General features: G+C 40.9%; 2 long non-coding RNA genes across 3 annotated transcripts in view; one reads left to right on the forward strand and one right to left on the reverse strand.

Annotated features, from left to right (window-relative positions):
• The window catches only part of LOC131511019 (uncharacterized), a 35,833-nt gene extending 23,039 nt beyond the window's left edge, over positions 1-12,794 (forward strand). Inside the window, exons 4-6 of one of the 2 annotated variants that reach the window (XR_009261300.1) lie at positions 5,810-5,939; positions 7,726-7,820; positions 9,489-12,794. This is a non-coding gene — a long non-coding RNA (uncharacterized LOC131511019). The remainder of the gene's footprint in view (positions 1-5,809; positions 5,940-7,725; positions 7,821-9,488) is intronic. The other variant, XR_009261301.1, reaches the window with a different exon arrangement.
• Positions 5,820-7,729, reverse strand: LOC131511021 (uncharacterized). Its single transcript, XR_009261303.1, has 2 exons — positions 7,017-7,729; positions 5,820-5,920 (listed from the first exon to the last, which is right to left on the reverse strand). It is a non-coding gene; the product is annotated as an uncharacterized LOC131511021 (long non-coding RNA).
• Positions 12,795-24,411: the final 11,617 nt, after the last annotated feature.

Below are 24,411 nucleotides of genomic sequence, written 5' to 3' on the forward strand. Positions count from 1 at the left end.
AGGGCTTGACAGAAAAATACCTCCATATATACATATGGAATCTTATGACTATAAATATATATAAATATAAAGATGGATGGATGGGTGGAATCTTATGACTATAAATACATATAAATATAAAGATGGATGCATGGATAGATGGATGGATAGATAGATAGATAGATAGATAGATAGATAGATAGATAGATACACATTCTGTTGGCTCTCTTTCTCTGGGAACCCTAACTAATATACTACAGGATAATGTAACTAGTATTTCCAAGCCCTTCATACATATTATTTATCACTTTGAATATCATCTCACTTATTCTTCATAAAAGCCGTATTACCTGCATTTACAAAGAAGCAAACTGGCCTAAGAAAGGCAAGTGACTTGCCCAAGGTCCATCCAGCTGGTACCTGACAGAGACAGGTGTCTCCCTCATATCCCCCTTCCTCAAGTAAATGCTGCCATTGTTTAATTTAGGGTTAAAAAGTTAGGGTTTCCAGTTCTGGGTGGAGTGATTTGTGTTCAGCTTACCCACAAGGCTGGGTGACACAGAAATATTGATGCAGCTGTTTTAAAACACTTTTCAAGCTATTGAAAGATACTAAATGGCAAATAATAAATTCCTGAAATGCATTTTGCCCGCCTTTGATTGTAATTCTTGCCTGAGTTGAACTGCAGAACTATGATAGTGAAGCTATTCACAATATTGCAGACAGAAGCCAACTAGACAGGAAAGAGTGTGGAACCCACAGAGTCCCCTTATTACAAGAGCTGTCTGGCAGAGGGGAGCAAGTGTAACATCTTAAGTGAAATTAGTCAAGGTTTCAAGAAGACCAACTGTGCTTTCGAGGGGAACAAATGTCTTTTGAGATAGATGGGACGTTCAACTGTTTGAGAACGGACTTTCGTGTCCTGTCGTCTTATCAAGGGAGCATATTAGGGAATTGGCAAATCCAGTCAAGCGTCTTCCAGTAAATAACTCTGATCCTTGAATGAAGCTTATCTGAGGGCTCACCAAAGGCATCTAAATGAGTCCTAGAACCATCAGGCAAAACCAAATTAGCTAGCGTTCAGAAACAATTTCCTTTTATGTGCAAAGCTTGTTCTTAAAAAAAAAAAAACCTACACAGTTCAGAAGAGCTGTAAGGAAATATTTTTACAATCTGTTCCACTGGTTAACAGATTGAGTTTAGCCTCAGCTGGTGATTTTTGTCTCCTTAATTATGGGCAATAACAACACTTTAAATTGATATGGCGCTTTTAACTTTGCAAAAGATGGTCAAGTTCATTTATCAACTGATCTACTTTGTTGTACTGTGCTATAATTTTCAACTGATGGTCCAAGACAGCAGGCTAGCACATTATACAGAAAGACATGCTAAGAAGGATTGTCAATACATCTTTTTTTTTTTTTCTAAACAATTTAAGTGATGATGACATGCTCTAAAGAAATGTATCTGGTACAATTTATTTAGTCCCCAAAGAGAAAATATCTACATAAAGGCAAATGAATAAAGAACACTAGATAATATAAAAAAAATTGGTGGGCACCTGGGTGGCTCAGTTGGTTGAGCGTTCGGCTCTTGATCACATCATGATCTCACAATTGTGGGATCAAGCTGCAACACTGGGCTCCACACTGAGCATGGAGACTGCATAAGAATCTCTCTCTCCCTCTCTCTCTGTCCTTCCCCCACTCATGCACTCGCTTGTGCACTCTCTCTCAAATAAATAATTTAAAAAATTTTTAAAAAATTCTTTTAAATTTCACATGCATGTTCTAAGTATCAAAATGCAAACCCAAACCAACTAGGAATGATTGGGGAATAAATTTTGCTGTGCATTTCTCTCTGTGAGTCTAGGTATTGAGAGTTTACTGTGTTTTAATGATTCCAAAAAATACTGGAATAGGATTAAGAGCAAGGGGCTTAGAACTGACTGTTGAAAGATACATGCTGTGCTTGGCTATAGAAGCATCTTTATTTGGTTTATTTAAAAAATTCATATACTCACTATAATAAGGAATTGATAGTTAGGTTGGCAAACCCTTCAACTGTAAAAATTGCTAAATGGTGTTTAAACCAGCAGGAGAGGCTTTGTCTATACATTTTGTATTCCTGTTTTGAATTGTACGAGATAAGATTATGTGCCATATTTTTAAATTATGTGACAAAGGAAGGCAAAAGTCTTAAAATATATGAGGCTCTGAACTTATATTTAGATATTTCGCTTTTTAAAGAGACAGGTTTGTAAAATCAAATTGATAGAGACATGCTTACACAGTTTTGGAAGGTAAATCAAAGAGCTAAAGCTACAGAATGTGGAATTTCTATCCGGAAATAAGATATGAAGATAAATTAGTCAATGAGAGGTATGTGTATACATAAAATATGTACTGGATTATATTCTTTTGTGTTTGAAAAGAGAAAAGGCATTATCAAATAACTATATGTTATTTGCAATATGTATATATATATGTATGTTGCTATGTTAGAATTAACTGCTATAGCAAGGATTTTTACACCAAAAGTGCAAAAATTCTGTGATTAGTCACAGTTTACACTTCATTTGGTCTCCATCCATTATATCCCATCATGCTAACCAATCCCATTACAAATTTGGTCCTGCACTAACTGATCCAAGCACCAAACTGGAAGTTTGTTCTCTTTCGATATGCTCAGCAAAATTACTGTGGTCATTGCCTATTACCCTGAGAATGAGGTCTCTGTGTCTTTCTCTCTGTAAGTTCCATGAGTTCTCTATCTGTAATGGCAAAAGGACAAAAGAAACCCAGGGCTACCGTATTGTACAACTTCAGGGGCAACATTCACATTTTAGTCTAAGTGAATCCCTAGCACTGTTTATATAGACTACCATGTGAGTGGTGCATTTGGAATGATGCAAATGCCCTCAAGTTAGGCTAAGCCCTAGAAATTAACAAAAGTGGGTGAGGTTATATCAACATAGAGCATTTCCAGCTGTTTGATATTTTTCTCTCCACCTTTACAAGGGCCAAAGACTTCCATCTCATCTTCCTGGCTTTGCTTGGCACTGCAGTTTAGGCATATAATAGGACAGACCAGATTGGAAAATCCAGATGACCTAACATGGGCCAGGCATCCACACCCTGGCCCAAACAGCTGCATCCACAGAAGTGGTTTCATGTGGTTCAAATTTGCAAAAGACAGAATCTCTGAGAAAAGTGTATGGATCGGGCAAGCAAGTTGGTCACTCAGCTTTCTGTGATTACATAGATGATGCTGGATTTTGTCAGGAGAGTCTATACTCTATAAGAATATTCCGGTTATGCAGAAGTCATTCACCCTAAGATAATTACCCTTCCATGACAGTAAACATGCCTTTATGAGTAGACTTTATTATTTATTTTAAAATATTTGTCTCCTCTGAGTGGGAGTGGATTATAGTTTCCTGTCCCACTAAAGTCAGGCTTGGCCATATGACTTGCCTTAGCCAGTAAAATGCTAGTGAAAATGATGGCTGTCAGTTTTGAACAGAAGCTGTAAGAGCCATCATGTGCTTCCCCCACTGCTCCTTTCCTTTTACTATATGGAAGCAACATGTTAGAAAGTCTTTCCTGTAGTTTAGGTAGAGTGAGGAGCTAGAAGCAGATGTGATACTGTCTGTCTTTTGATGGAAGTGTTTATCCATTAATATTTAATGCAATTATCAATATGATTTTATTTAGATATTCTGGGTTTTTTTCTGTTTTCCCCTCTGCCTTTTGTTCCTCTTTTCCCCCTTTCCTGCCTTTTTTCTGGTTATATTGTGGAAACTCTTGCTTCTATTATATTCCTACAAAGAGTGTTGATGATTTTGTTTTAGCAGGCGATTAACTTGGAAAGAGTCAAACAGTGAACTCTGTTGCCTGTGGAGGATCGCAGCTCACATCTCAATGTGCTTCTCTTAGCCTTCCCGCCCCCCCCCCCCACCCCCAAGCTGCTTTAAGTCTGCCTCACACATTGTTCAGGAGTCAGAGACTTGGACAAAGTTTATGCACAGAAGTGGTGGCCCTTTTGCTCTGTCTCTTTTCTGGGATTCCCTCATTACTTTCCGGCAGCAATGACCAGCTCAGAGCCTGTGATTCCTCAAGCCAGAAAGAACAGCAGGTTTTCTATTCGAATTTGAACCCACCCATGCTACTACTTAAGCTTAATCTAACACCACTGAAAGGGGAAATTCCTGTTATCATCAACTCTGATGATGACTCTTACAAGTTTTGACTCCTTAAATCTGTCTGCTTTTGCTCACTCTCCAGAACCTTCAGTAGTTTTATTGTTGTTGTTGTTGTTGTTGTTTTGTTTTGTTTTTAATGTACTTTGTTCAGAGTTCACAGTCATTATTTGCAGGAAGAGCAGATAATGGAACCTACTCTACCATAGTGGAAGCAGAACTCTCTAAAGCCAATTCTGAGATAGGTGTATAAGGAGAATCAGAAATAAGATGTTATGATTGAAAGCCATTGAGATTTGAAGGTATATATGTTCCTCCAGCCTAATTTACCCTAAACTGACTAATTAGCCAGCTAGGGCAATCTGGGATATTACTCTGACTGTTTCACCCCTGGACTTGTGAAATCCATTCAAAGACCAATGAATTTCCCCAAAGCACACTGGTTTTATGAGTTTTGCTCTTCTCCTTACACTGGTAACATACTTTAAGTGGTACTCTTTCCTTCTTAATTTCTACCACAGTCATGAAAAACAATGCTCCTTAAATTGAGAAGACATTCTCTTTCCATATCTCCACATTTCATTCTTATCACTGAAATCACAAGGTTTGGAGACCAGAATTCACAATCTAAATGGAACACACATCTACCATAGTGAGTCACTAACAGAATTGGGCCTGGTAAAGTTATTAAATACTTAAGAGCACATAATTAATTGATTGTGGCTAAAACATGGGACCATATAGAAGCTATAGAAAGTAGAGATAAAAAGGAAATTATGCCAAGGACAGCATTCTTCTTGGAATTGCCATTTCAGTGTTTACTTCCGCTAAAATTGCTTCCATAGGGAGTAGGTCTTTCATCCTGCAATACAGTAAAGTAGGTCTTTGACATCGTTGTTGTATACTATGTATGATGTTGCCTTTACTAGGAATACAAGATTGTGAATATGCAGGCTTCAAAATTCGAGTACATAACTTCTGTCTTTTAGTTGAGTAAAGTAATGGAAATACACACACACGCACAAATATACATATCTATCTATCTATCTATCTATCTGTGTATTTATTTATTTATTTATTTATTTAATGTTATTTAGTCCCTAAGATAGTTACTTTGCAGTTTAGAATCTAATTGCTAGTAACACTTCTTCATAAAAGTCTATAGGAGAGGAGAGCCTGGGTGGTTCAGTCGGTTGGGCGAGCTCAGGTCATGATCTTGCAGTTGACGAGTTCGAGCCCTGCATTGGGCTATATGTTGACAGCTCAGAGCCTGGAGCCTGCTTAGGGTTCTGTGTCTCCCTCTTTGTCTGCCCCTCCGCTGCTCATGCTCTGTCTCTCTCTGTCTCAAAAATAAATAAACATTAAAAAAATTAAAATAAAGTCTATAGGAGAGTTGTAGATTAGAAGTCTTCTGGAAGTATATCACAGTCTTTGAGTATTGTTGATGTCCGCTTACATTGTGAGTAAAGTCTGGGAGGCCAACCCCAGGAGATGTCTTACAGGCATCCTCACAACTTGCTTTTCCTGATTTTAATGCGCATCTATAATTCCTCATAAAGAATCTGAACATTATGTCCATATAATTAAACTCATTGTGTTTATTTTTTTTCCTTTACCTATTTTCATCAGATTCAGCCAATTCTTTATTCAACAAATATTTATTAAATGGCTACTTTGTGCCATGCACTGGGGATGCAGGAGTGAACAAGACAAAATTTCAGACTTCATGGTGCTTCCATTCTAGAGGACAAGACAACAAGTAAGCACATAAGTAATACTGCTTCACATTGTGAAAGGTGCTGTGAAGAAACAGAATAGGGTATGGAGCCAAAATCCACTGGAACTCTCTTTTGCCCTGCAATCTCTTGACCTTTGCATCATCACTAATCACAGTGACTATTCTGAATTGTAAGTAAGCTCTGCACGAGAGATCAGTATTTTCTCCCCATTTTGCTTCTACATACCCCAAATCCAACCCACTCCATTGGCCCTGCTCACAACAAGGATACCAATCACCTGCTCATTTCTAAATCCATTGAACACTTCTCACTCTTTCTGACTTGACTCCTCTGCAGTGGCTGACATTGTTCCCCATGTCCTTGGAGAGCTTTCCTGCCCCAGGGACATCTCTGGTCATTCTTGGCTTCCTTTGGAGTCTCCTCTTGGTCTTGCTGCCCAGTCATTATACAGTAGCATTGTGGAGCCTAAGAAAGCTGGGCCCTCGAACCTCTTTTCTTCCTTCTCTGACATGTTCTCCTTGACACATCTTATGCACCCCCACACCTGCTTCATTACCCACCTCCACTGATCAAAAATCTGTGTCTCCTGCTGAGCTATTGCTCCCAAACACCAGACTTGTGTCACCGACAGCCTTAAAACACATCTACTTGGATGTGTCTCACATTGCTCAACTTCAATATGTTCAAAACTGAATTCACCATCTTTACTTCCTCCCTACCCTGCCCCACCTCCAGCCTGTTCCTTTCTATCCATTCCCCATCTCGGGAAATGGCACCACACTCTAATCCTTAGCTGCCCAAGCCAAACAGCTGGGTGCCACCTCTCTCCCTCACCCTCCATATCCACTTAGTTACAAAGTACAGTCAACTTGACTGCTTTGGTTTTGGACAAGTCCATCCACCTTAGACCAGACTCTAGTGTGGTCTGCATATTCTTGGATCTGCCCTTTCAAATCCCCCCTTCACACTACAGCCTGGATGAGCTTTCTAAGCTCTAACCTGATTGTGGCTTCCTTAGGCTTGAAGCCCTTCAGAGCTTCTTTCAGGGGAAAGACTGTGTTGCACACAAACCTCCCCACCTTCGTAGATTCTTTTACCTTTTTCCTTTATGAAGGAGCTCAGCTCTGCTGTCTGGGGTCCAAGTTGAAGTGGTGGGCCTGCATGGCCTTCCAGTGTCACACACCAACCTCCACTTCCAAAATCGCATGAAATGCCACACAATGGAGCGTGACGTCTGACTTCTTGGGCTGTGCCAGGTGACATAACCAGAAAGATGGAGAAGTTAACTTCGAATAGATATTCTTTAAACAAAGGAAAGTAGGATATGGAAGGGAGCTGGGCAGAGAACTTTCCCCTTCTTGCTACTTTTGTGGACTACAAGGAGAGGTTTCTTCTTATAATCTTTCAAGCAAAGTCCCTTGTCCCATGCAGATTCACCTGCTGAGTTAGTTACTTGCTGTGCCTCCTTTTGGCTCATTGTAACATGGTGGCCACCAAGGCCATGTGTTATAGTTCCCTCATGTTGCTTTGCTTCTGCATTTGCCTTCCTTCCCTTTATAACTTTCCTCACTGCCCTGGCCTTGCATCCCCCACATTAAGTGTCAGTGCTTTCATTTCTGCCTTGTAGTCCACTTTCTAGAGGACCTGGGTTAGACAAAGACCAAACTTCCTGGCCACTGCTTATCTCCCTGACTCTCGAGTCTGCTTTCCCCTCTCTCTTGCCCAGTCCCTACTTGCCCAGACCCCACACAGAATCCCCACACTCAGCAGCATGATGAATATGCCATATTCTCTTTCCCCCTGCAGGCCTCTGTACAGATGCTCTCCTGCCTCCCATAGAGAAGTCTTCTGTCTCACGTGGAAAGCATTCCTTGACACTACTGTTGCACCAGCTGGTTAAGGTACCATGTTTTGATGTTCCCGTGGTGTAGACATTATTTCCCACCCCCCCCCCGCCGCCCCCACCCCATGGAAGTGCTCTTCACCCAGCATGGTGATTGCCATTTGCTGGTCTTTCCCGCTAGACAGGAAGTTATTCACTTTTGTACCTGTAGCACCTGGTACAAAGGCTGACACATAAGAACCCAATAAATATTTAATGAATGACTGAATGGATGAATATGTGTTTTCAAAAAGGGATACATTTTATGAAAAAAAAAGATACACCAGCAAAAAAATTGAGCTAGTGTTCAATTATTTCCTGAGAAAGACTTAGTATACTTTTTTTTTTTAAGCGAAGCACACTCCATTCTTATTTTTGTTGTGGTGGTGGTGTATACGTGTGTCACTGGGAACCTTCATCACATTAAACACTGTATAGTTCACTGGTTAGGTGTAGGACTAGGTATAAGTTTGGCGCTAGAGCCGGATTGCCAGTGTTTAAACTCCACCTCCCTCACTAACCTGTTGTGTGTGTGTGTGTGTGTGTGTGTGTGTGCGCGCGCGTGCATGTGTGTGTATGTGTGTCTTTGACATACAGCTGGACAAAGATTTCCTTATCTGAAAATGAGCTTAATAACAATCTCTACCTCATAGTGATTGTTTGGAAGCATAAATAAGTAAAATAGCCAAAGAGTTTGGCAAAGGGTTTGACACAGTGATGAGTAAGCATTGGCGATCATTACTATTATTATTTGAAGAAGGCATTTTTAGTATCACCTCCTAAATAATTTTGCAATCCATTAGGTAGAATGCTTCTTGTTGCAAGGTGCTGAAAAGCCCATCCTAAATGACAAACAAGACATACCTGGAAAGAGTGGAACCATCAAAGATACTATCAAATGCCTTGCCCTCTCCATCTCTCTATTCCATTTTCTCATGATGAGTGAAACGTAATTCTGGAGCTCCAGGTGATTGTGACATGTCCGTGGCAGTTAGATCCACATGCTTCTTTGTTCTCAGTTGACCACCTGATGGGAGAGGGAAAAACCACACTCCAAGTGTGAAATGGAAATATTTCCCTCATTCTTATTGGACCGGCATTAATTATGTGACCAATCAGAATCACAGAAGTGGGGCAAGGGGGAAAGGAAGACATGTGATTGGCTCGGACTGCTTAACATCCACTCTAGAGCTTAGTCTTGGATTACATTCTCCCAAGTCATGAGACATGTGGAATGTTGAATACTTGCTCAGGAGCTAGGTTCTGTTAAGAAGAAAGAAAGGGGTGAATGGAGGCTGATTGGGCAATCAGCAGTGTTTACTACATGTACTGTTGCTGTCAGGAAGTAGGGAGATACCTCTGTTAATGAAAAGAATGGATTAGAGAACATTTCATTAAGCCTAGAAGCTATGTGACCACGTATAAAAAAAATAAAGTATATATTTATATGTCTATTTTACATGTGGATAGCTAATATTTATTGACAGACTGCTTTGTGCCAGACACTATGCAAAGTCCTTCGTACTAACTGATTTCCTTCAATCTTCACAAACACATCATTCGTTAATAAGGCAATAGTTAATGAGTACATCCCATATTTCAGGCACTGTCTAGTCACTAGGAATATAGTAACAGTCACAAAAGACCAAGACCTCATTCTCTCATGTCCCCTGCATTCTGTACTTAGGAAACTGCAGCCCAGGGAGAGAGAATGAGGTGCACCATATCACAGAGCTTGAATGTGACAGAGTTGGGATTTGAATTCAGGGAATCTAACTCCAACGCCAAGAGTAAGTTGGGACAGGAAAATGTTTGGCTCTAAGTGAAGTACTGTAAATGTGAAGTAAGATGTTAACTGAAACTCGGTCACAGTACTCAGCCAATACCAGACTCCCTTCTTTCAAACCTCTGTTTTCCCAGAGAGGGTTCTGCGTGTCTTGGAAAAGGCCTTGCTCCGGGGGTCAGGCACCGTGACCTGCAGTGGACTCACCGCGAGAGAGCACCCAGGACCATGAAGGGCAGTCAGCAGGCTAGAAAGAGTGCAGCAAACAGAAACTGTGAGGGCTGAGGCCCCAGGAGAGCTCTGCACAGATTTAAACTCCCCTTAGGAATTCATCCTTCTTCCCAGACCTCCACTCATTGGAGCAACTTTATTTAATGTTACCTGTAGCTTTGCTTCTGGGATGCCATTGTAGCCAGCCTGCTTACCAAAAAGAGGGTTTTGTGACATCTAGTAGGGTGAGACTCCTGGGCTTCTCAGTGGGAACCTAAAGCTAATTAAAGAATGAGGCACTAAAGGGGCACCTGGGTGGCTCAGTCGGTTGAACCTCCAACTTTAGCTCAGGTCATAATCTCACAGTTCATGAGTTTGAGCCCCACGTTGGGCTCTGTGCTGATGTCTCAGAGCCTGGAGGCTGCTTCAGATTCTGTGTCTCCCTCTCTGTCTGCCCTTCCCCGCTCATGCTCTGTCTCTCCTTCAAAAAGAAATAAACATTAAAAAAAATGAGATACATTAAAAAGAAAAAAAAATGTTAATAGGCTTTACATCCAGTGCAGAACCCAACACAGGGCTTGAACTCACAACCCTGAGATCATGACCTGAGCTGAGATCAAAAGTTGGACACTTAACTGACTGAGCCACCCAGGTGCCCTGAGACACATTTTAAAATCTTAGTCCTGCTCATATTATATTGATCCATCACCTCAAATTTTAATAAAAATTTAATATCCAACTTTGACTAGGTTACCTTGAATTTGAGTTCCACTAAACTGAATCAAACTTATATAGAGAATTAGTAACTGTTACTGAATCATATGAACTTGACTGAATTCGAATGTTTCTTTTCGCTAGAATTGGTTATTTGGTCAAGTTTAATGTTGTTTTGTTTGCTTTTTAAAGCAGTCTTGCCGAGGCTCTCAAGCACTCACTATGTGTCAGGCTCTGTGCTAGGCGCTGGTGAATCAAAGCAACATGATTTGTCCCCCAGAAGCAGACTAAAGATTCTTGTGAAAATGATTTCTTAATGCAGTGTTCCCGGGAGACCCTCGTAAAGCAGAGGGTGGGGTTGGGGGGCAGGAGGATAGAACTAGTAAAGGAAGAAGGCAAGCCAGGTGGCGCTCTCAGGCAAAACTCCAGTCTCCGGCAGTTCCTGCAGGGAGCTCTGGAGGGTAACTACACCTCCAAGTTGTGTCCTACTCAAGAGGAAGGAGTAGGCTTTCCTAGTCCTGTGTTAGCACTCACTGGCTACAGGCCACACCCCTCCCCCCCCCCCCCCACCGCGTCTCCCCACCACCCCCGCTCAGCCCCCAGGATGGAAACACTCAGGCTTTTCTGTCTCCCTGCACCGAGGAAAGCCTTGACTAATCCTGACCCAGGCTCTACTGTTAGCAGCAAAGGTTTAAGGCAGCTAAGGGAGGGGAGCACAGAAACAGAAGAAGGATGGGAGGGCAGCTGGGCAGAGCATGGACCAGGCTACCACCTACTCCTTACAGAGTTTGTCATCTACTGGGTTGGCCCAAGGGAGCCACGACAAGAAAACAGGTAACTATGTCATTATTGTATGTGATGAGTGCACATGGGCAATGAACAGAGTGTGATTTTTAGAGACTAACCAGTGAGTATCTAGTTGGAATGGTCGCCAGAGGTGGACATTGTCAACCCGCAGGCATCCTTTACCCTTTGCTCTTCTCTCCTCTCCCCCATGGCTTTCAATGGAACTGCCATCTGACCACCCTGAGGGGATATATATGAGGACCAAAGTTCTAAGAATGGCTGGGTAGAAGGGTAGAACCATCCCTTGTCTCTGGTGGCATCATGGAGCCAGTGTACCATCCTGGATAGTCACCTTCAGACTTCTTTTTTGTGCGGAAAACAAAACTCCTGTTTGTTGAAGCCAGAGGAAATCGGATTTTTCTGTTACGTGCAGCCGAATTTATTTATACACACACACACACACACACACACACACACACACAAACACACACACGTGTGTGTGTGTGTATATATATTCTTTTTGGGTTGTTTTTGTTGTTGTTGAGAGAGAGAGAGAGCACGTGTGCATTTGCTCTAGCAGGGGAAGGGGGAGGGGGAAAAGGGAGAGAGAAAATCATAAGTAGGCTGCACCCCCAACCCAGGGAAGAGCTGACTTGGGGCTCTCTCATGACTGTGAGATCACAACCTGAGTGGAAATCAAGAGTCTGATACTTAACCGACTGAGCCACCCATGCACCCCACAGCCAGATTTATTCTTAAGTAGCTCCCAAGCCTTGGAGGAGGGGTTGACCTTCTAGAGATCAATTTCACAGGAAGGAAGAAGCAGAGGTAAATACAGAAATAGGTTGGAAGACTTCTGACACTAACTTCTCTACAGCTGGATATAGCATTATTATGACACTTTAATATAGCGGTTATCAGCAGAGTAAGTACAATAAGGTGATATATTATCTTTGTGGGAATCTTCACCTGCAGTAATGGGTTCATTGAACCGGGGCTTTCCCAGCATCAGCACAATTAACGTTTGGGGCCAGATCATTCCTTTCTGTAGGAAAGGAATCCTTATAGGATGTTTACCAGCGTGCCTGGCTTCTACCCTCTGGTGGCTGGTAGCACCCCCTCACCCTAGGTGTTGACAAACAAAAAAGTCTCCAGGCATTACAGAATGTCCTCTGGGGGGGAAGAGGGAGAGGCAAAGTCACACCCAGTTGAAAGCTTTTTTCTTTCAAATAGCTATTTAGTTTCAATAGCTACGTAATTTTATCTACAAACTTTACAATTAATGATAAATTATATTTAAACTACAGGAAAGCAATCTTGCTTTGTGAAGAAAGCAATCTTTTGATCCTTTAGGCCTACCTTCTTTTAAGTAAACATTGAAAACAGAATCTGCATTTAGCAAAAAAAAAAAAAAAAAGAATAGTAATACAAATCACAGAAGAAACTCTTTAAGCATGCCTTCCGTTAAGTCATTTTTCACCATGTACCTCAGTTTCCAAATCTCTAAATGGAAGAACTTATGTAAGAGAACTCACAAGTATTTTTTCCCTTTAGAATTAAGATTATTCCATGATTCACTGAAAATATTTCTGGGGTTACCCTGGACCTTAAATGATGATTCGGTTTACAAAAATGTGATTGACATGCCAATTTGGTGAAAATAGGTCTATAGAATGAGACATACTGTTTTTCCTTCCGAAAGTCTTGTTGAGGACTATCATTATTTTAAGGAAGAAAAATAGTCATTGATATATATGACTATTTTTCTTTTTAATTCGACAAAGCAATTGTGCTCTCATTGATTCAAGGTCAGGTTTTCACACTGTTATCTTGTGAAAGCATTCATTATCAGGTTCTTCACTGCTTTTTACAACTGACATGGCCACAGTCAAAAACAGAATACGCCAAGGAAAAAGGTCAGTACATGCTGAGGTGAATCAATTTGCATAGGGGAGAAAAAGAGAGGGCTGTTTCCATGGCTTCTAACAGAAGTAGGGAGAGAAATGTGAAAAATGAAAACTAGTTTTCAGTGGCAAACAAAATGAACTGGTCTATAAATATTTCATAATTTTAGCCCCATAAAGTCTCATTGTTTGGCGGTAATCTTTATTATGAGTAATCATGGGTTGCTTTTTTGTTTGTTTCTGGCTTTTTCTGCTGATCTCTGTGCCATACATCTCTGAAATAACACCCACTAATTTCTTTTTCATTTACCTCACTCTGGTAGAGAGAATATGTAGTCATCAGTAGGAAGTTAGAGACATAACTATCCGATTTAAACAAATAAAGTACATTTTTAGAGTCAACGAGTATTGTATATAAAAATGAAAACCCAAAGATAAAGTCCTCAGTAATGTTTTCCTTTTGGAATAGAATAATTTTTAAAATATCCTGAGAGGTTAAGGAGGTCAACCGTACACAGGAGCAGTTAGGTTGTTTCTTGTGTCTTGGGAGGGGGTACCTGGAGCATCAGCGACTGAGGTATGTCAGAGTTACCCTCTTTGCTTAGAAGTGGGGCACACATGTCTTGCCTTTACCTATCCATGTCCACCATCTTTTTTTTTTTTAAGTTTACTTATTTACTTTGAGAGAGAAAGAGAGAGAGAGTGCAAGCAGGGGAGAGAGAGGGAGAGAGAGAGAATCCCAAGCAGGCTCTGCACTGTCAGCACAGAGCCCGATTCAGGGCTCGATCTCATGAACTGTGAGATCGTACCCGAACCAAAATCAAGAGTCAGTCCCTTAACTATCTGGGTCCACCAGGTACCCCAACCCTCTCTTGTTTGTGAACAGTACCTCATTTTCCTTAGGCAAACCATCCCCTCTCACCTTAAATAGAAGAGGTCTTGTGGGGCTACCCTCATATGTGTATCAGCATCATACCCCCAAGTCACAATCATGTCCAACAGCACATTCCATCCCTGTGGCTGTAGTGATTGGCTCAGAGATGAGTGCCTAACCCAGAATGGTCCTCTGAAACTCAGTCCTGAGATTCCTGCTAGGATGCCTGGTGCAGGAGGCAGGTAGAGAGCCCCATTTTTGCTAAATGGGAAACAGTGAGAGTGTCATCCGGGATCTGCTGGGGTAGATCATTCAAGAGACCCTGGCAGAGGAGACCAACCCAACCCAAAACACGATTGAAGACCAGCCTGAACTCATGACCAGTCCTCTTTCTAGACTGCGTAAATTCTTTCTTTGCCTAAGCCAGTTTGCACTGGATTTTATTACTTGCAAATGAAAGATTCCTGAGGAATTCAGAAAATCAAGTTCTGCAGAACCTGGAGAAGACTAAGAGCTCAGAGATGCATGTGGAACGGAGTTCAAAGAAGAATCCATGTTTATTTAGGGAGCTGTATGTAGTCAGCAGAACTACAAAGCACAAACTTAGGAAGTAGTTAGCAAACGAAAAATCAGGATACGTATTTGGGGAAGCACTCCAAGGACTTCAGGAGCACTGGCAGTGTTCAGATGTTGAAGCTGGCTGTTGGCCACACAGGCACTTAATTTGTTATTATTTTTTAATTATTATTATTTGTTAATTATTTTTAATTTTAAAAAATTATTATTTTTTATTTTAAATTATTTTTATTATTATTTTATATACTTCTATGTATACATTATGTATTTCTATTTTTCTGAGGTTAGGAAGCTTGCACAAAATCGCAGGACTTATAAATGGGGTAATATTAGTACTTTATCTCACAGGGTTGTAAGGATTAAATGAGGCAAAGCATGTAAGGCTTTAACATCATGCCTCACACACGGCATGTGCTCAGTAGATGTTAGATGCTGTTCTAATAATAACTGTTTGGGGATGTTGGGAGGAGTATAGAAGATAATGCATATTAAACACTTAGCACTACTTGCTACATCTAGTAAGAGATTACTTTAATGTTTGCTATTATCATTTTTATCATAACGGGTTAATACGTTTCTCTGACCAACACATCTTCCATAGAACAGATCACCCATGGTATTTGTGGGCTGAGTATTTTTCTCCTACCATTCAGGTTATACAAGACGTTTTGTACAAAAACGATACAAGTAGAGATACGGGGACATCTTTAGTGTTTCTTCCCAGCCTTACATTTGACGAATCTTTGCAGCAGTGTAGAAGAATTTTGATTTGTACCTGTACTGTACCATAGAGTAGTCACTAGCTACCTGTGGCTATTGAAATTTAAATTTCATTGAAAAATGTATTCCTCAGTTGGACGAGCCACATTTCAAGTGCTCTACAGGTATATGAGGCTCATTGTTCTGTTGTGGACTGGGCAGATATGGAATATATCTATCTTTGTGGAAAGTTCTGTAGGACTGCAATGTGCTGTTCGGGGAGTGACTGAAACCAGAACTGGAAAAGCATAAAATCCTCCATTTTTGTTTCTTGGAAACATTGTACTTTTAGGGGGAAGGTTTTCTGGCTGTGTCACAAAAGGAGTCACAGGTGACCTCTCACCTTGACCCAGTGACAATAGTCCAGTGTCTCCCTGACCTGTCTGCACCTCCAGAGAAGGAGCAGGGCACTTAGGATAACCACGCCTCCTCAGTTTGGGTCGTGAAATCAGAATGCCAATCTCTTGTTTTAGAATGAAAACCTTCATTGCCCAAGGACTGGCACTCAGGCCCTCTGGTTCCCAGAGCCTCTCCCAGCTGTGGTGAGAAGCAGAGAGAAGCAGAGAGCTGGAGTGCTCCAGAGTCAGAGCAAGGGCATTGGTTTGTGTGGTCTGAGTGTGCTTTTCCCCAAGTTCAAGGGAGACCTGCCTGCCACTGAAGCTGGACAGGTACCTTCTCAGGCTAGAAGACTTTGGGCCTGATAATGGTCAGCTTCGCTGACTTTGTATTAAGAGACTCCCCATTTTTCTTTGTCTTCTTCCTTCCTTCCTTCCTTCTTTCCTTCCTTCCTTCCTTCCTTCCTTCCTTCCTTCCTTCCTTCCTTCCTCCCTCCCTCCCTCCCTCCCTCCCTCCCTCTCTCCCTCCCTTCTTCCCTTCCATCTCTCCTTCTTCACTCCTTCCTTCCTTCCTTCCTTCCTTCCTTCCTTCCTTCCTTCCTTCCTTCCTTCTTTTTCTTTTCTTTTCTCCTCTTTTCTCTTCCCTTTCTTTCTTTCTTTCTTTCTTTCTTTCTTTCTTTCTTTCACTATTCTGAACTAATCTTATACTCACAAGAGATAGCAAAAATGATTTAGAGAGTTCCTGAGTACCCTCCACCCAGCTGCCCCCAACATAGCATCGTACATGACCAGAATACGTTGTCAGGACCAGGACACTGACATTGGCACAGTATCCTTTTCCTTTGATAATAGCAGATGTTTCATTGGGTCCTTTCATTATATCAGGTACATTGTCTTTTAATTCTCCTAACAACCCTGTACTGCAGGTATTACTATTTTTAGTTCCATGTTATTGAGAAAAGAACTGACACTCTAAGAGCTTAAGTGTCTCCCACAAGGCTGGTCAGGCTATCAATGGCAGCACTGAGACTGGACCCCCTCAGATCTAACCTCAGAGCAGCACTCTCCAAGTACAATTGGGGTAAAAAGATTAACAAGCAGGCCTCAAGACCAGATATGCCACAGTAGAAGGAAGGGAAAGCAGTTGTGACCACAGGTCCCAAATTCTGCCAACATGTGGTCAAACCCCAAGTTTGCTCAAACTTTCAGTAAATTTATTGTGATGTTTAGGAAAGGTAATTAATAGCATTCGAAATATATACTGCAGATGATTTGTACTTTCATACTCTTTGCTTCAAGAGCTCCTCATTTGATATCACGGCTCATAATTGGGGCAAACATTCGGTAATCAAAAAATACCCCCCAGAGGCCTAATATTGGGGGAAACAAAAAAATATATAAATAGACTTACTTTGAAGGAAGATAATGCTATAAAAGAACATACAGTGATAATAGCTACCATTTTTCCAACGCTTATATGTCAGGCACTGTGGTAAGTAAGCCCTTTAGAATATGTTAACTTCCTTTATTTCTTACTCCAGATTTCCGTGAACTGGAAAATGTGTTTATAATGGGGTTGGAGATGGGTACCCATACCTGAAAGAGGTGCACGTATAGTAAAAAAAAACATGATTTCATCATCATCACCATCATATACTAGGTACCAAAGTATGCCATATAGTCTGCTAGACGCTGTCCATGATCTCATTTAATACTTCCAGTCCTTTTGTTTTTGCCCACCTGTCATTTCCTACCTGTCACGTAGGTATGAGGCTATTGATACTTTACATATATTGAGCTCTTATGATGATGCGGTTGATGGATCATATTTATTCATTATTTCATTTGGTTCCCATAACAGCCCTTTGAGGCTGGAGCCATCATTATCTCCATTTTATAGGATGAGCCCCTAAGCCCTGACCCAGATCCAGATTTGTCTCCAAGTAATTGGGGGTACACTCCAAATGCTCTCAGATTTTTTGGAATGTATTTATTTAAGTGAAAGTTAGTGAATGTATAGTATTGGTTTCAGGAGTAGAACCCAATGCTTCATCACTTACATATAACACCCAGTGCTCATCCAACAAGTGTCCGCCTAAATGCCCATCACTCCTCTAGCCCATTTCCCCACCCACCTCCCCTCCAGCAACTCTCCGTTCGTTCTTGGTATTTAAGGCACTCTTATGGTTTCCCTCCCTCTCTGGTTTTATCTTATTTTTCCTTCCCTCCCCCGGGTTCATCTGTTGTGTTTGTTCAATTCTACATATGAGTGAAATCATATATCTGTCTTTCCCTGACTGACTTATGTCACTTAGCAAAATACACTCCAGTTCCATCCACATTGTTACAAATGGCAAGATTTCATTCTTTTTGATCGCCAAGTAGTATTCCATTGTATAGATATACTACATCTTTTTATTTTTAATGTTTATTTTTGAGAGACAGAGACAGAGCATGAGCAGAGGAGGGGCAGAGAGAGAGAGGGAGACACAGAATCCGAAGCAGGCTCAAGGCTCTGAGCTGTCAGCACAGAGCCCAACACAGGCCCTGAACTCACAAACTGCGAGATCATGACCTGAGCCAAAGTCGGACACTTAACCGACTGAGCCACCCAGGCGCCCCAATTATACCGGAATTTAAAATAAAAGGAAAAAAAAGAAAAGAAAATCACTTTAGGACTTTGAACATGGTCGTGGTGAGACTTTTAGCCTGGAAAGAACTGTCTGGTACCAGCGTGTGGTGTAGAGTGGTTCTCATGGGGCTTTTCTCAACAGTGCCTACAGACCTGGTTTGTCTCTAGTTGATAAAATTGCCTGTGCTCTCTCTTCACAGCTACCCCTGCCCCATCTGCATATGAAAACACCAGAAATGACAGGCAGTCAGGAAGCATTTTATCTGACAGTGTGCTTACCAAAACTTGGATGTTCCGCTGAGGGGGGAAAAAGTTTGAAATCTACTATTTTACACAAACTGAATGTCTAAGAGATCAATTTACAAATCAGACTAGCAATTAATTAATTTAAATATTACTGAATAATTGGAAGCAGCTTGTGCTGGGATAAGATTTGTGGTTTTTCATCAGCTTTAAGGAAGACAATGAGCACCTCTGTCAAGGTGGGGTTCTGGGGCCCCACCGGCTCTACAAGGAAAACACTTTGAAGCACCCCAGTAAACCCATCTCCTGACCTCACTCACTCTCCTCCACCTCCAGCTATTATGATGGGGGTCTATTAAACAGACAAACACAGGAGGAAGTGGAGGGGAGAATGTGTAATAAGATCATAAAAGCACAATTACTATGGATCATTGGCTAGGGCTTGGAAATACTTTCATTATGGTGAATTGCATCTATCAGCTCACAGACATTTTAGAAGTAAACAAATGAGTTAGCAGTTTACTGCTTAGGATTCTCCAAGTGAGGGTTTATCCCACCAAAGGTAATTTCCCAACAATATTGGGGGAAACAAAAATATACCTTGGAGGCTCTACCTCCAAGCCTATGCTACCCTGTTTGCTAATTCACGGACCAAATGTTGATAATATGTAACGTATACATTTAACAAACCCAAACTGCCCAATCATGTGAAGGACAGATGACACCAGTGGATAGATACGCAGGATGCTTTAACATCGAATGCACACTTTGATGGTCTTCTCTCACTCTAGGGACAGTGGAACCAGTGATTGTAAGGACTCAATATATAGGGCAAGAATCTCCACAAAGTAGTCTCCTTTTTTTGGAAGATGTGTTTATAACTGTTTTCTGGATGGGTCCCCATACCTCAAAGAGGTGCATGTATAGTTGGAAAATTTTTGAGTCAGGAAGTAAGAGAACTCTTTCTCCTCCCTCCTATAAGATGAAATCTTTTCGATTTTCCGTTTTCTCAGCTGAAAAGCAAGCTAGATGGATCTGAGTGTCTCAATATTCCTTGTATTTGATGGATGAGTTCGCCTAAGACTCATTCCATCTTCAAGGCCCTTATTCTAAATTTAGTGGGGGTTTTGTTACGGCTCGTATGTGGTCATGATGGGAGATTTAGACTTGTCTAAAATTTTATCCCTGATACATGCAGATGTGCTCTATTACCAAATGTTTTGGAAATGCTGGGTTGCACCAAGTTGGCCTGGTTTCTTTTTTGAAGGACTTCTCAGGGCCTATGATGTATTGATAGAAATGATGACTTCTCTTCCTGCCTAAAAAAAGCAAGCAGGATGCTTTTGACAGGGTACTTACCTTATGAGCAGAGGCACCAATCTGGTCTTAGAACTCTGACAAACGAACCTGCAGAGCAGAAATGTTGATCACCTGTTTCCTTGACAAAAAGAAAAAAGAAAAAAAGACGTCTTCTGACCCTTCCCTGTTGTTTAGGGAATCCCTCTGGAAAAAAGTCTCAAACAAAAAATCTAGACTTGCACCGGATCTGACATTTTGTTCTTGAGTTTGATCTCTTGAGTTGAAAGAGAGAGACAAAAAAAGGAAGGCTTTGAGATAAGTTTCAGGAAAATTCACACCATAGTGGTAATTTCTTGCTTCTGGTTATTGGCTACCTAAATTTTGTATGGCACTGTTTACGTAAACCATATAAATAGGAGGCAAAGCTATAATATTGAAGTATTTGGCATCGGACTGACTGGGTTGAACCCCCCACTCTACTACTTAGAAATGGTTGTGATTCTGTGCAATATTGTCCATCTCTGTGCATCACACTTTTCTCGTCTGTAAAATGGGAATTGTGATAGTAGCTACCCCAGAGAATAACTGGAGGTCTTATAGAAAATGTACTGAAATTTATTAGCACTACCGTGTGCAAAGCATAGAAATAGCCATCCTTTACATTTGGAAATGGAGGCTCTGTTAACTGGTTTGTGCCTTAAATTCCTATGCCCAGATGCCTTATTATTCCAAGGCCTTTCCCTTAGTAGAAAAATAAATCTCCAAATATGGGGGAGAAGAACAAATTGCTAAGTGAAAATTACTTGCATGGATAGCTAATAAGTGTTGATAGAGGTAATTAACTAGCCCTTGTTTTTATCTTAAAACTCTTTACTATATGTGCTTTCTTTTTTTCTCTGTGGAAAGTTACTGAATATACTACAGATTTGCATAACAATCTCTTCTTTTTAATGAAGTACATGATATATAAACCTTAGCCTTCAGGCCCATGTTCAGTGCTAGCAATGAATATTAAATACATTCAGCATTTTAATGAACAAAACCTAAATCTTTTAGAAACATCTATTCATCCCGACCCCTCATATTATTTCAAATGAATTTTATACTAATTGTTTTAAGAAAACTCTTTCTCCTCGATTATACTTCAACTATTTAAAAATAGGTAAACTTTATTGTACATTATCACTTGAATAGACTAAATAATTTTAGTGCCTCCACAGACAATTGGCTTTCAAATTGAAGCCGGGTGATTTATTTTTAAAAATAAAGAGAAATCATCAGCATTGAAATAGATTAAAATAGATGTCTTATTTAGAACTTTTAAAAAAGCAATTCATTTTTTCATATGTCACATTTAAAGCCTGGTTATTATTTTTTTTTTTATTTTTTTCAACGTTTTTTATTTATTTTTGGGACAGAGAGAGACAGAGCATGAACGGGGGAGGGGCAGAGAGAGAGGGAGACACAGAATCGGAAACAGGCTCCAGGCTCCGAGCCCTCAGCCCAGAGCCTGACACGGGGCTCGAACTCACGGACCGCGAGATCGTGACCTGGCTGAAGTCGGACGCTTAACCGACTGCGCCACCCAGGCGCCCCCTGGTTATTATTTTTAAAAAATATTTCGGACTATAATATGGGTTTGTTAACAAGAAAAGCCACTGTGTAATAGTACAGTGATGAAAGATGGAGAGTAAGAAAACAAGCAGAATATCTATTTTACTTTTTTTAGGCCATCTAAATGAAAATCATTTACTAAGACACATGGGACCCAGCTATGAAGTTAATAGGTCCACCTATTATGTTATAATAATCAGAAGTCATAGGAAGAAGACACACAAGAAAGTATGTCCTCTAGCAAGCTGGAATCACTTTAAAAACTAGAGCTCCATATACATGGGTAATAAAAGCTTTCTTGATTTATATGGTTGAGAAAATATTTTAGTCTTCCAGTTCAAGGTGTCAGACCAAACAAATTTATTGCCCTTCTGCCTCCAGTTCTACCAGGAAATATTGATTGACCACCTACTATGTAACAAGCAATTGAAGTAAAAGTACATATAACATGATGGACATGCCAGGGGTCCATCGAAGAACCAGTGTTGGGGGCAACTTCCCAAATTTGGGAAGCAGATGGGTTAAACTGATAAACCAGAGGGAACATCTGAAGTACAGTCCATACTAGGCTCAGGAAAATTTCATGGTAACAAATTTGCCCTGAGGACCAGTAGAAAAACTTGTGATTCCTCTTCTTTATTATCTAAAGCAAGAGTCAATGAGCTTTTTATACAAACTTTCTATAAAAGGCCAGGTCATAAATGTTTTTAGCTTTGCAGGCCATACAATCTGTCTCTGAAAAATACCCAACTCTGGGACTCCTGGGTGGCTCAGTCAGTTAAGCATCCAACTCTTGGTTTCGGCTCAGGTCATGACCTCACAGTTCGTAGATTCAAGCCCAGCACTATCAGTGCAGAGCCTGCTTCAGATCTTCTGTCTCTCTCTCTGTCTGTCTCCCCATCCTTGTGTGCTCCCTCTCTAAGATAAATAAGCATTAAAAAAAATACTCCACTCTGCTGTTGTAGTGTAAAAGCAATGATAGGACATAAACAAGTGTGGCTGTGTTCTAATAAAACTTTATTTACAAAAACAGGCACTAGGTCACAGTTTGCCAACCCCTGATCTAATTTTTTTTTTTTTTTTACCATTGTGGCTATAGTATGTGATATAGACAAATAAAAAAGTTTAAAGGAAACTGGCCAGAATTTTATCCCCAGCCCAGCCTCTTCTCTGCACCCCAGGCCTGTCTGTGACTGCCTCTCCCACACCCAGGTAAATTTCCTGCATCCCCAACATCACTGCTGTTGAGACAAGGTGAATCCTAGGGATAAATCTTGGCATTTTCTTCACTCTTTATCTTAACCAACAGTAAACTCTACCTGTTTCACTTCTAAAGTGAATCAATTCACTTCTGTCCCTCTTTACTACCAATGATGTTAGCAGAAGCCCCCTGGACCACTACAGTAGCCCGTCATCAGATCCGTCCTCATCTACCCTATCCCACCTGCAACCTCTTCTCCACATTCCCAGTAATTTGTTCAGCACATATTTGCTGAGTACCTGCTGTGTGCCAGTTACTCTTCCAGGCACTGGAGGCAAATCGGTAAGCAAAAGATATTTTAAAAAATTCTTGATCTCATAGAGCTTGTATTCTGGGCTATGTGTAGGGTACGTGGGACAGAGCAATAAACATAAAAGTCAATAATAGAGGATGCTCTTTCCAATCCCCAGCACAAGCTGATTCCCCTGCCTGGAATGTTCAGCCCCCCTCTGCTCCTGCTGTCCCCATTCTTCATGTCACTTAAATCCGGCTCAAGCTTCAGATCTCGGCTTATGCTTCCTTACTTTAAGAAACCTTTAGGTCTTCCCACATGCTGTGTCCGAGTGCACGACATTGGTTTCCTATAATTATATAATTGTATGATTGTTTGATTCATGTCCTTCCCACTAGACTGTAAGCTCTCAGAGGGCTGGATTCATATCTGTCTTGGTCATCATTGTACTTCAGGTTCCTCCCACATTATCTGACATATAGTAAGTATTTAGTAAATGTCTGGTGATTGAATGAATTATGGTTATTACCCACCCAAAAGAAAATACCAACGTACACATTTATTCTTTTTCAGAGTCTCGGTATAATTCTATCATAAGGAATACTGAACTCGAAAACAAAAACACAAAATGAATAATACGTTATCATTTATAATAATTCAAAGTTCAATATGCTCATTCAGGAATCCAAGCCATGGTTGATCCCTTTCCTGTAAAATACGGCCTTGCTCACCAGATTTCTGGTTCCCCTCAGATTTACGTTGTCCATCCCTTTGAAGACAGACTAAATTATGTGATTTTCTTTGGCCATTAAAACGTGGGCAAAAGTGAGAGACATCAAGTCAAGGCAGATGCATTTGAAAACTGGTGTGCAACCCTCCAGTTCCATCCACCTGGGTTAGTTTCCTGTGGCTGCCATAAGAATTTATCACAATTGAGTGGCTTCAAATGACAGAGATGTATTCTGTCACAGTTCAGGAGACTAAGAGTCAAAAATTAAGGTGTGGATGAAGCCATGCTTCTTCTGAAGGCTCTGAGGAAGAATCTTTGACTCTTCTGTGTTCTGGTGGTTGCTGGCAATCCATGGCGTTCCTTGCCTTGTAGATACATGACTCCAGTCTCTGCCCTAGTCTTCACATGACCATCTCCCCGTGTGTTTCTTCCACGTCTCTGTGTCAAGGTCTCCTTCTCCTTTCTCTTACAAAAATACCAATTATTAGATTTGGGGCCCACCCTGGTCCAGGCTGACCTCATCTTAAATGATTATAACTGCAAAGCCCCTACTTACAAACCAGGTCACACTGACAGGTATGGAAGTTTAGAACTTGAACATAGCTTTCGGCAGGGACACAAGTGAACCCATTCTACCTGTGAAGCACACGTTGAGATG

The sequence above is a fragment of the Neofelis nebulosa genome, chromosome 4 (genome assembly GCF_028018385.1).
Source record: "Neofelis nebulosa isolate mNeoNeb1 chromosome 4, mNeoNeb1.pri, whole genome shotgun sequence".
NCBI lineage: Eukaryota > Metazoa > Chordata > Mammalia > Carnivora > Felidae > Neofelis > Neofelis nebulosa.